The 13,780-nt window shown below is 41.5% G+C and overlaps 1 pseudogene; it reads right to left on the reverse strand.

Moving 5' to 3' along the window:
• Positions 1 to 6,867: 6,867 nt before the first annotated feature.
• Positions 6,868 to 8,928, reverse strand: LOC122741753 (annotated as a pseudogene).
• Positions 8,929 to 13,780: the final 4,852 nt, after the last annotated feature.

The following is a 13,780-nucleotide window of genomic DNA, read 5'->3' on the forward strand; positions in this document are numbered from 1 at the left end:
AGTTGTCTTCTGAGGCTAACATTCCATGATCCTCTCACTTCTAAAATTGAGTGATCTATAATCATAATAATCAAACTTGTCCCTGAAGAAAAAACCAGGAATCTTTCTCCACTTTCATCATAGATGGTGGGGCCAGGGATAGGTGTGGAATGTTGCATATATAGTCAGATGTGTTGATTGATTTTGCTGAACTATTTTACCATAAAAAACCCTTATAAAATAATTGTAAAATAACTTATAATTTTGTTGTTGTTCAATCATTTCAGACTCTTTGTGACCCCTTTTGTGGTTTTATTGGCAAAGATACTGGAGCAGTTTGCCATTTTCTTCTCCAGCTCATTTTACAGATGAGGAAACTGAGGCAAAAGAGGTTCAGCGACTTGTCCAGGGTCACACAACCAGTAAGTGCCTAAGGCCAGATTTGAACTCCATATATATAGTGTATGTACATAGTTATTTGCATCTGGTCTCTTCTATTACAATGAAAGCTCCTTGATGAGTCTTCTTAGCTCCAGGCCTGGCACTCTATCCACTCAGCCATCTAGCTGCCCCTATAATATATTATCTTATAAAAATAACCATCTTATCAAAACAACAACAACAACAACAACTTTGGTAGGAGGGAAGGCTTTCTGGGTAATAGGGGAGGGATATATTTGAAAATGAATGTGATCTGACCTGATAAGTACCTTTGTGACCTTGGGGAAAATGTTTAACATCTCTGGGGCTCAGTTTTATTATCTATAAAATGAGCATGTTTGGCTAGATGACTTCTAAGGTACCTTAGAGCTTCAGCTCATTTGATCTTCTCAATTCTCCCACTTCTTTATTTGGGGGGCCTTTATCTATTGCTACTGCTTCTTTTACTAGGTTCCTCTCTTATCTTCCTTAGCCATGTGTCCTATGTGGCTCAAACTCAGCTCAATTTATCTGGGTTAGAGTATCATGGATCCAGAGCGCAAACAAACCCTTGAAGTTATTTTGGCCAATGTCCTCATTTTATAATAGTACCCTCTCTGCATTCACTCTCCAAACTGGGCACCAACACTCAAGGTTAGGGGTACACAGAGAGCAAATGACTACTTCTCCCCTTAAAGTTCTAGGGGTAATCCTGAGGATATGAATTTCTTACACTCTAGATTCTGAGTTTCTACTGGTGTATAGGGGTTCAGAAGCTATTTAATAAGTTAGCCATATTCCATTAGCTTTTAGAAAATGGATTTATGAAGAAAGTATAGTAAGAACATTTTGAACCAAATATCGTATCCCCTCCAAAGCCTGGCATATATTCTCTCACAAATAAACACTGAGTCTATGGGCAGAGTGGGTGATACGTTAAAGTAGGATGGTAGTTTTCCATGTATGTAAGTAATACATATGGCAAAGAGGTACCTCTCAAATCCTGGTCCTAAAAGTGCTTTTCTCCTTTTGAGGAGTCCTCACAAAGTTTGTTGTGGGGCTTGGTGTCAGTGATGGCGAGCCATTCCTCTGGCTGGCACCTCAAAGAGGGCAGCATTTCTGTCGGACAAGTCAATTCTCTACTAGGTTGGGAACAATCTGCTTCTGGGACAGTCTACTTCTCCACTGGGTCAGGCTGCTCTACTGCTTCTGTGACTTTTTTCCTGAAGCCCCCCACCATCTTTGGGTGACCATTTTTCTGCCTCTGTTGACAGCTGTTTCCACTGTTGTTGACCACTACCATCGGTTAAATTTACTACTACCAACTCTAGTTGCCAGTGGGATTTTTAGACATCCCAAACTCATAGAATTGTGGTCTGGACACATTCTCCTAGAATATTCCTTCACCTAAGATCAGGAAAGAACAAAAACAGGAAAAACAGAGGCAGCCAAGTGTTCCTGAATCATGGCCAGGGAGAGAGAGGGCACTTCCACCCTCCTTGACTGTCTGGACAGTTCAGGGTCCTGCCACCTTATAGCTACAAAGAGAAAAAACTGAGAAATGGGCAAGGTATCTTCTGAACCCTGTCATCATCAGGGATCATAGAGGGAGCCCAATTAGACAAGACCCAAACATGATTCTATTGTGTCTCAATGAGGAGGAGAGAGAGCAAAGGAAGGTTAGGGTAAAATTATCTCATATAATCAATAAAATAGATATATTTGATATAAATAACCAAATATATATATATATATATAATATATGAAAAAACAAGAAGGAGTTGATAATACTTGAACCTCACTCTCATCTAAACTGGTCAAAAGAAGGAAAATATACACACACACACACACACAGAGTTGGGTATAGAAACATATTCCAATCAACAAGGAAATAGGAGGGAAAGGGGAAAGGAGGGGAGGGAATTGGAGAAAGGGTAGATTAAGGGAGAGATCAATCCTAAGCAAAACAAACTCTAAGATATGCAAAAATATTGATCTCTCTTTTGAGATGGCAAAAATTGGGAATCTGCCCATACATTGGGGAATGGATGAACAAGTTATGATATAGAAATATGATGGAATACTATTGTGCTGAACTTTTAATCAGCATAATAAACAGCCATGATTCTAGAGGACTAATGATGAAACATGCTACCCACATCTTGTTAGAAAAAGTGAAGGACTCTGAATGCAGAACAGGACAAATTTTTTTTGCCATGACTAATGTGGAAATTTGTTTTTATTGACTGTACATGTTTGTAATGGGTTTATTTTTTCTTGTGTTTGCAGTGGGGGACAAGGTTGGAGTAGAACAATGAGAAGGTAGATATTGGCTGAATAAAATGAATAATTAAAAAAAATAGACAGGTCATCCCCTTTGTATGCACACTCTGTTCCAATATTTCTTCCTCTTCTATCATAAATTAGGAGACTTTCATCACCATATGGTACCAACCCTTGAGTCATTCATGTGGTTGCTTGGCCTGAAACCAGGCAAAGAATATTAAGGACTGGACCTCAAAGTTCAGTCCACCCCCATTAAATGCAGCTGAGGAAACAGGCTTAAAGGGGTGATGTGTCAGATTATGTTAAGCTTCTGGAAGTCAAATGCCATTGGGCTGAGAGTAGAAGCAAAAATTAGAGAAGCCTGGGAAAAGTGAGCCCATGTACAAAGTCCAGGAGTAGGATGCCCTGGCAACCTAGCCCACAGGCAACTTGCTTTAGGAAGAGCTAGCCTCCTTCAAAGCTCCCTTCTCCTCCCTCCCGTTGCCTTCTCCTATCCCAAGCCAGAGTTGAATCCCAAGGGGAGGGGCTGGGATGGAAAGTATGTATTTTCTTTCTTTTCTTTTTTTTTTTAAACCAGAGACTATTTTCCCTTCCACTTTCCTCCCCTCACAACTGTGATGAGTAGAACAGTTATTGCAATAGGGAAATGTTTAAAGCTCTGTGGCCTCAGAATATAGGCAGAAAAAACTGATGAGAAATGGAAGTCCTGCCCATTTGGGGCACAGAACTTCAAATATATTTTGGAGCCTGCTCCTATTCATATCCTACTAAAAAAAAAGACAAAACCCAACAACAATAAAAAGAAAACCGGAGAAGCTTTCATTTTTTTTCTCTTCCCACACCTTCTACTGTCTGCAAAACCTTTGCATTGCTGTTAGAAATTCCACTTCCTCAATCAGGCCAAGACCAGAGCTGTGTTATTGTAGGCTACATAGATAGGTTCATGATTAGCATAGATCCTGATGCACATCAGGGTCAAAATCACTCTCCATCACAGTCAGTCAATAAGCATTCATTAAGGACCAACTGTGTGCCAGACATTGTGCTATTTGTTGAAACATAATTTGGTTAGGAAACAAGACCAGCAAATACCTTCTACTTCCCCTTTATTTATGTTTATAAGTTTTAACATTTCCTATCTTGATGAGTGAGATGAGCAGAACCAGAAGAACATTGTACACAGTATCATCAACATTGAGTGTTGATCTACTGTGATGGACTATATTCTTCTCACCAATGCAATGGCACAGAAGAGTTCCAGGGAACTCGTGATGGAAGAGGATCTCCAAATCCAGGAAAAAAAAAAAAGAACTGCAGAGTATAGATGCTGAATGAACCATACTATTTCTTTTGTTTTTGATGCTGTTGTTGTTTTTTTCTATTTTGAGGTTTTTCATCATTGCTCTGATTTTTTTCTCTTATAACATGACTAATGCAGAAATAGGATTAATGTTATTATGTGTATATATATATAACCTATATCAGATTACCTGCTGTCTGGAGGGAGGGAGAAAAATCTGAAATTGTAAAGGTTGTATAAACAAAAGTTGAGAACTATTTTTACATGTAACGGAAAAAAATAAAATACTTTATTAATTAAAAAAAATCCTATCTTTTGTTTCTATGTCACCTCATTCCCACTATATCCTTTCCTCTCTCCCTCCTGGAGTGAGATCCCTTATCACAAAGAATAACAAAAAGAGGGAAAAATTAAAGTGTCCAGTGAAAATAACCTACCAAGGCCTCCATCAAATCTGATGTATGTGGTATATAGTGTTCCCTTTCCATAGTCACCAACTTCTGCAAAGAAAGAAGGGATCTTCGATGTTATCTTCCATTACAATGCTCCTTCTTTCTCAGAATCCTGGACTGTTCATCCAGGTGTCCATGGTTACAGATCTCAGTCAAGGTGTTAGCAGATAAAAGCTTAAGGTGTTACCTCCTCCTAGGGTATTTACATATTGACCTGGGAGTCTGGAAGGCTTAAAAGCCTTCAAGACACAGGAATAAATTTCTAATGGTGGAAGCAGTGCTATATAGTGGAAATACCACTAACCAGAAGCTTGGCAAGCTAGGAGGGGCAGTGGATAGAGTGCCATGCCTGGAGTCAGGAAGTCCTGAGTTCAAATTTGGCCTCAGACACTTAATAGCTATGTGATCCTGGGCAAGTCACTTCACCCTATTTGCCTCAGTTTCCTCATCTGTAAAATGAGCTGAAGAAGGAAATGGCAAACCACTCTAGTATCTTTGCCAAGAAAATCCCAAATGGAGTCATGAAGAATTGGACACAACTGAACAAGAAAAAGAGTCCTGGCTATGAATCCCAACATTTATAGCTGTGTGAATATAGGTAAATCACAACCTCTCTGAGCTACAGTTTCCTCATCTATAAAATAGAGATCATAATACTTGAGTGCCTCCTTTGAAAGGCTTTTGTGAACTCCAGTTTTTATGCTATACCTTTGAAGATTCTCCTGGACTTCCATACATTTTTTTTTTGTAAGGATCAGATGAGATAGTTTATTAAAGAATTTTGTAAAATGTAAGCCTACGGGGGCAGCTAGGTGGCTCAGTGGATAGAGCACCGGCCCTGGAGTCAGGAGGACCTGAGTTCAAATCTGGCCTCAGACACTTAACACTTACTAGTTGTGTGACCTTGGGCAAGTCACTTAACCCCAATTGCCTCACTTAAAAAAAAAATGTAAGCCTACGTGTTGTTCAATCGTTTCAGTGGCATCCAACTCTTCATGACTATGTTTGGGATTTTCTTGGCCAAGATACTAGAGCAGTTTGCCATTTCCTTCTCTAGCTGATTTTACAGATGAGGAACCTGAGGCAAACAGGGTTAAGTGACTTGCCCAGGGTCACACAGCTAGTAGGTATCTGAAGTTGGATTTGAATTCGGGTCTTCCTGACTCCAGGCTTGGTGTGCTATTAACTGTGTCACCTAGCTGCCAGGAAGCCTAGTAAGTATCAGCTGTTATTATCAGACTGTAAACCAGTAAGGGAGATACTTTGGCAATGGAGTTGGGAGAGATTTCTCAGAATCTATAATGTGAGCAGTTGCCTACTCCATCTACTTTAAAGATCCATCTATTGGAGAGAAACTCTATATAGTGTTTAGTACATAGTTGGCACTCTATACAAGTGAAACCAATCCATCAGCAAGTATTTATCAAGTTCCTTCTATAAGAGGGATATCCCGCAGCCCTCTACTCCAATTAATGTAACAAAATGCTCTATACTCCGGAATCTTTATTAGATAAGGATGCCTCTCTGATTGAGTTACAGAATCAATCAATCAAAATTAGAAATTAAGTATGACCAATTCCTAGACATCTCTATTGAATCATCAATCAATCAATCGAAGGTATAAACTGGTTACAGATTGAATGAAAGCTGATGAGCCACTCAGGAAATGTTCATGTGGTTGGTTGAAGAGACTCAGTCATGTCCTGTGGGGTCTAGATAAAATCCGCAAGTCAGTTTGGAATCCAGTTGGTTGCCAGTCTAGTGGTGGGATAGCAGTAACCAAGCCCCTCAGAGAAAATCATTTGATCATAAAATAACTTAGTGAATCTTGAAGAGCCAAAAGATCTGGACTTTCCACCAGTGTCTGGTGGCCAGAAGCCATATCTTCAGATACTGGGAGTTAAGGATGGATCAGACACACCAAAGAAAGGTAGTTTTGTTATTCTACAAGGGAATCAACCCTCAAGCCCAGCTGAGAGAGAGCAAGCTATATACAACTAAAGGGAACTTCATGAAAACTTCATAAAGGGTGAAAAGGGACTTAAAATATTAAAAACTGAGTTACCTTTCCTACATATGTTCTCAAGATTTAAGCCCTGACTTCTGTATGTATTTGTGGAAAAGTGTGTGCTAGACTTTTTTTTTTCCCTCATTTCCTTTTTATTTTCGGGTTTGGGGGGCATCGTCTTTTCAATATGAAAAAAAGCAGTAAGTTCAACACAAAACAGAAACCTAGGAAGTGGAAGGGGGAAAAGCCCACGATAGAAATTGCAGATGTGGAAAGGATGAGAGAAAATGAAGGGAAGATTTGGTACTGGGAAGGGAAGTGTCCTGTTGCCCCTGCTCCCTTCTCTTGGGAGGGAATTGATTTGGGGGGAAGGGGAGAGTGTAAGAGAATCAAAATACTCCCCAAATGAGGGACTTCTCTGGAATTTTGGGAGTTGAAGCAATTCTCACATCTCAGACAGGGGAAGGGTGGGTCCCAAAATAAAGGGAGACAAAGAGCTGAGGGGGGAGCCCACCTGGCAGAGTGAGGCACAGACCCCTCCAAATAAAAATGAACACTTGGGAGAGAAACCAAAACTGGGGGGGAATAATACTGTCAACACTTCCCCCAGAGCTGGGGAGTAGAGAGAAAGGGAAGGGGCACCTGGAGATAGGAATATGAGAAGTTGAGGAGTATGTGGAGATGGTAGTTAGAATAGAAAGCCTGGCTCCCCCAACAGACTTTTATGGAATGAAACACTCCATTCCCTCCCTTCCCCCCAAACACACCAAGAGAACTCTCCACTAGGAATATAACATCTTGGTCCCCTTCTCCATCAAGGAAAGCCAAAGAGTTCTGGACCTTTCCTCTTGGTCACCATTTTAGTTCAGGGCACTTAGTGGGCACAAAGTCCCCTAAATTGAGGCTCTGGGTTGGAGACATTCTGCTTCTTGGAGAGAATTTGGGAGTGGGGAAGAAAGGGGCATATTACTGAGGGGACAGGTCATATAAGGAAGGAAGATCAGAGGGCAGAGAGCTCAGCACCCACAAAGGAGAGAAAAAGGATGGAGGCAGAAAATGCAAACTTTAGAGGAAAAGGGTGATGGGGAAAGAATGTTGGGAAGAATTGAGAAGACTGAGATGGCAGGATATCTCCCTTAGGCTTCCTCCTCTGTCTCCTCACCGAAATCCTCCTCCTCTTCAGCAGTGGCATCCTGGTATTGCTGGTACTCAGAAACGAGATCATTCATGTTGCTCTCAGCCTCGGTGAACTCCATCTCGTCCATCCCCTCCCCTGTGTACCAGTGGAGGAAGGCCTTACGGCGGAACATGGCAGTGAACTGCTCTGAGATGCGCTTGAAGAACTCCTGGATGGCAGTGCTATTGCCAATGAAGGTGACAGCCATCTTGAGGCCATGGGGTGGGATATCACAGACAGCGGTCTTGACATTGTTGGGGATCCACTCGACGAAGTAGCTACTGTTTTTGTTTTGTACATTGAGCATTTGTTCATCCACCTCCTTCATGGACATCCAACCACGGAAAACAGCAGCAACAGTAAGATATCGCCCATGGCGAGGGCCACAAGCCGCCATCATGTTCTTGGCATCAAAGACCTGCTGGGTGAGCTCAGGCACGGTCAGGGCACGATACTGCTGGCTCCCACTGCTGGCTCCCACGGCTGGTGAGGGGAGCAAAGCCAGGCATGAATAAGTGGAGTCGAGGGAAGGGGACCATATTTACGGCCAATTTCCGGAGGTCAGCATTAAGCTGGCCAGGAAAGCGAAGGCAGGTGGTGACACCACTCATGGTGGCAGAGACTAGATGGTTGAGGTCACCTTAGGTTGGCGTGGTCAGCTTGAGGGTTCGGAAGCAGATATCATAGAGTGCTTCATTATCAATGCAGTAGGTTTCATCTGTGTTTTCTACTAACTGGTGGACAGAGAGTGTGGCATTATAGGGCTCAACCACGGTGTCTAAGACCTTGGGTTATGGAACCACACTAAAGATATTCATGATGCGGTCAGGGTACTCTTCTCGGATCTTGCTGATGAGCAGGGTGCCCATCCCTGAGCCTGTGCCTCCACCAAGTGAGTGGGTCAGCTGGAAGCCTTGCAGGCAATCACAGCTCTCTGCCTCTTTGCACACCACATCCAAGACTGAATCCACCAGCTCTGCCCCCTCTGTATAGTGGCCTTTGGCCCAATTGTTTCCTGCCCTAGACTGGCCAAAACCAAAGTTGTCTGGCGGAATGTCTGACCAAAAGGTCCAGGGCGAACAGAGTCCATGGTTCCAGGCTCAAGATCAACCAAGATGTCCCGGGGAACATATTTGCCACCAGTGGCCTCATTGTAGTAGACTGAGATCCAGTCCAACTGCAGGTCGCTGTCCCCATGGTAGGTGCCGGTGGGGTCTATGCCATGTTCATCACTGATCACCTCCCAGAACTTTGCACCGATCTGATTGCCACACTGGCCAGCCTGGATATGTACAATTTCCCTCATGGTTGGAATTTACTTTTGCTTGTCTCAAGTTATGTGCAGGAAGAAGAGAATAATATATATATATATATATATTTTTTTTTTTCTCCTTTCCGCTGAACGAGCTCTTTATCAATAGAAGTTGCCCGGGAGGTTAGAGCTGCTAGTTCAGAACACAGCTGCACCTGTGCTAGACTTTTGAGACATGGGAGGATGGGGGTGTTTTTATGCCAACTGTTCTTACTATACCACATTAGTATAGATCCCTTTCTAAAAGCTAATTAATTAACTTGGGTTATCAATTAATTAATTGATTTTTGGGAGCCCATCATATGAGAAACATCCATTCCTTCAAGATTACCCTTAGAATCCAAGGAGAAAAATAGACAGTTATCCTCTAAGGGACCCAACCAGTGGAGATTGGGGAAGTGGACTTAGAGGGAGCACTACGTTAATGTGTTCTGTTGAAGGAAAAAAAAAATTAAGGCTAATATTATACTCTGTGATTTAGACTTAAGTCTTCCAGAAATAATTTTATTTCATTTAACATTAATTTATATATAAACTGTTTATAGCTTGGAAAGATGTCCAAATTGGTATAATCCCCCACACCCTCCTACATGACATGGCTCCATCTCCCAACCCCAGTCATTTTCACTGGCTGTCCCTCATGCATGGAATAATCTCTCTCTTCATCTCTGCCTCTTGGGTTCCTTGGCTTTCTTCAAGTATCAACTAAAATCCCACCTTCCACTGGAAGCCTTTCTCAATCCCTCTTAATTCTAGTGCCTTCCCTCTGTTGATTATTTCCTAGTTATCCTTTACATAGCTTGTTTGTACATAGCTATTTGTATATTGTCTCCCTCATTATATTGTAGGCTCCTGGAAGATAGGGACCGTCTTTTGTCTATCTTTGTATCTCCAGTTCTTAGCATAGTGCCTAGCCCATAGTAGAAGCTTAATAAATGTTTGTTGACTTGTCAATTGGCTAATTGTCCCAAGACAATATCAGGTAACATTACAGAATTTATTTACTATTCCATTGCTTCTGGACTACTTGTTCAGTTGTTCAAGCCATATCCAACTCTGTGACCTCATTTGGGGTTTTCTTGGCAAAGATACTGAAGTGGTTTGGCATTTCTTTCTCCAGTTCATTTTACAGATGAGGAAACTGAGGCAAATAGAGTGAAGTTACTTCCCCAAGGTCATATAGCTCGTAAATGTCTGAGACTGGATTTGAACTCAGGTCTTCCTGTTTCCAGGCTCTGCTCTCTATCTACCATGCCACCTAGCTGCCTGGCTACTACTGATGTAGGGTGGGTTTAATTGATCAGATTGATCGTAAGACATCCCAAAAGAATTACAAGACTCAGTGATATAAGTGATAAGTTTTATCGAAAGACTGTGACCACAGGGAGAGCACCCAAAGGACATAGGTGTCTCCAATAGGGGGATGAAAAAGGGTTATATTTATAGTAAGAAAAAGTAAGCTATCTCCTCATTATCTTAATCTACTCCTTGTGGGAGGTTCATGGGAGGTTTTATCCTAATTTGGAGTTCCTGGGGGCTTAAGCCAACCCCCAAGATGGTACCTTTTCCCTTGGAGGTGTGTTTTTGGGGTTCACGTGTCATATGGTGAACCTAAGGACACATTTGACCTTCTCTGCACATGTTCATAAAGACATGCTTAAACTTGTCAGACCCAGAGGGTCTTTACTTAAGATCTGGTTTCTAGGTGTCCTTTTATCTAGGAATATTAATGGCTATTAATGGTTAATGATCCCTAGTTACTGTCTCTGTTGATGGTATTGGTTGGTAGGAACTCGAACCCTCTTGGTTACTGTAAGAACACAAAACTTAGTTTCTCTGTTAACCCTTCTGGGTACTATTGATCTTAGGTTATATATTAACTTTTTTAGCCTCCTCCATCACTACTACTGCCCTTGAGGAATCAATGGGGTTCCTTCTAGAGATCTAAATTAAGAATCTAACTGAATAGAAAGCAGAGAGAGGGCTTCACTTCAACAGAAGAAGGTACTTTCGTTGTGTGCACCCTAGCACCAATGTCTTCAGGGAAAGGCAATGAGATATGAGCTTATTTAGATCTTAGTTAAGAGCTAAATTAATCTCCCCTAATAATTTTCCCAAGAAAGGTCTTTTTTTGTCCTTGGTTTATCATCGATCTTTCTAAGGAGCTTTTCCTGGGAGTCTAGAAAAGGTTTGAGAGAAAAATTTCTTTCCTTCCTTCCTTCCATCACAGGGAAATAGGTGTGTGGGGGGGGAGGGGGGCACAATCCTTAGGTATTCCTCTGTAAAGAATTACAACTCACAAACACTCCAATTAGAATAATATGGTCTTTTATTTGGATGCTAGAGAAAATGACCTTTGCCTCAAGGGAAGGAGATGGCTTAGAAACATTCTCCTCCCAAAATGGAAGGGAAGCCAAAGCTTTTATAGAGGATAGGTGGGGTGACCACCAGACAATGGAAAGTCCCCTTTGGGGGATGGGGAAAGCTTGAATGAGGGGTGGGAAGGGAAAGTCTTGAATGAGGGTTGGTGGTCCTGACTTCTGGAGTTATCTCTGTCCCCTGATGAAGCTCAGGTAGCAGTCACACCTAATTGGTTTATCTCCTGGTGGGCGTGGGAGAGGCTTGCCTGATGCTGCTTATCTCCCCTTACTTCTCAGGTGTGTCTGTAAGCTTCTGAGTTACCCCAGACCCATATCATTTCCTTCCTCCCTCCCTCCTTCTCTTCTTCCTTCCCTCTTCCTTTTTCCTTTCTTAATTTCTTTCTTTCTTTCTTTCTTTCTTTCTTTCTTTCTTTCTTTCTTTCTTTCTTTCTTTCTTTCTTTTTTTCTTTCCCTTCCTTCCTCTTTCCCTTCCTCCCTCCCTTTCTTCCTTTCTTCTTTCCTTTTTTTGATGAATAGAGGCACTAGTTATTGGGGGAATCAAGAGAAACTTCCTCTAGGGGAAGTGGCATTTGAACTCTGCTCTAAAGGAAATTGGGGATTCTGAAAGGTGGAAGGAGTGCATTATAGACATGGGGGCCAGTCTTTGCAAAGGCACAGAGATAGAATATTGAATTTCATGTATGAGGAGCAGTAAGAAGGTGAGCTTAGCTGGAACTTAGAATATATGAATCACTCAGCCAACTAATCAACAGACATTTATCAAGTGCCTGCTTGCTCTCTGCAAGGACTTGTGCCGGGTTCCAGAGACAGAGACAAAAAACCCAATCTGCCTTTAAGGAGCATGTCCTATAGGGAAAACAACAGGTTATATGTATAAGTATCTAGAAAATGTATGCAAAAATACAAGAAAATGTGGTGGGGAGAGAGGCCTTAGCTGCTGCAAAGATAGGAAGATGATGCTTGAGCTCAGCCCTGAGAAATATCAGGGATTCAAATGAATCAATGATTGAATGAATGAATTAAAAAGCATTTATGAAGTACTTACTGTATTCTAAGGTCTGAGAATACAAAACAAGACAATTTTTGCTTTTGAGGAGCTTGGGGGTTTTTTTGTTTTTGTTTTTTGTTTTTTTGTGGGGCGGGTTACAGGGCAATGAGGGTTAAGTGACTTGCCCAGGGTCACACAGCTAATAAGTGTCAAGTGTCTGAGGCCAGATTTGAACTCAGGTCCTCCTGAATCCAGGGCTGGTGCTTTATCCACTGAGCCACCTAGCTTCCCCCAAGGAGCTTGTATTCTAATAGGGGACAGTTTGAGCCGCAAGTGAGATGGATTTTTTTTTCAGATGAGTCTTTGTTCATTCTTCTCATTAAGAAACTGACTAGATTCTTTTGTTGTTGTTATTGTTCAGTTGCATCCAGCTGGCAAGGATACTGGGGTGGTTTGCCATTTCCTTATTCAGCTCATTTTACAGATGGGGAAACTGAGGACTGACTTGCGCAGGGTCACACAGCTAGCTAATGTCTGAGGCTTGGATCTGAAGTCTGGAAGATCAGTCTTCCTGACACCAAGCACAGGGCTTTATCCACTGTACTACATAGCTGCCTTCCCTTTTTGGATATCCTGGGTTCCTTTTTTTAAATGCATATAAATGAGTATCTCATATACACATTTAAATCTTCAGATTATTTTCCTTAAATAATAGCATTTTTCCATAATTCTATCTTATATTTAAATTTTTAAAAAATGTTCTGAAGAGGCAGGATTCTATAGTATAATTATAAATAGTGATGTGGAGTTGGGACATATAGAAGAATTAAGGGACTATTAAAGTTTAAACTGGCCAACTAGCTATCAGGATGGACACACCTAAGAAGTAAGGGGAGATTAAATTTTATAGCTGGAAAGTCAGTTATGCATGGCTAGGAGACAGAAATAACTCCAGAGGTAAGGACTATCATTCCAAAAAAAATCCCCCTGACTCAGGAATCTTTCCCCCACCCCCAAAGGGAACTTTCCATAGTCAGGTGGTCACTCCATCCGTCCCCCCACCGTCTGTCTTCTATAAAAGTTTTGGCTTCCCTCCCGGTGGAAGAGAAAGGTATCTCAGAGAATCATGTCTCTGAACCATCTCCCCTTGAGTCGAAGTTTTTGACTTCCCTCTTGGTCACTTTCTTTAAGCCACCAAATAAGAGACTTTTATTCTAAGTGGATTGTGTGGGAAGCGGTGTAATTCTTTAAAGAGGAATACCTAAGGACCCCCCCTACCACCTATTTTCCTGTGACAATAGGATGTACTCAAATAAATGAATATAAAAATTGTGTTTATACCATCCATATAGTCTGATCCTTTTGAAATAAAACTGAGACTCCTATAATAAGGATAAAAGCATATAGTCTTTCATATAGAGTGATCTAGTTTTTATAATTCATCCATAACTTGTATCAAATTACCCCCTGAAATATG

Source organism: Dromiciops gliroides, chromosome 2 (assembly GCF_019393635.1).
Source record: "Dromiciops gliroides isolate mDroGli1 chromosome 2, mDroGli1.pri, whole genome shotgun sequence".
NCBI lineage: Eukaryota > Metazoa > Chordata > Mammalia > Microbiotheria > Microbiotheriidae > Dromiciops > Dromiciops gliroides.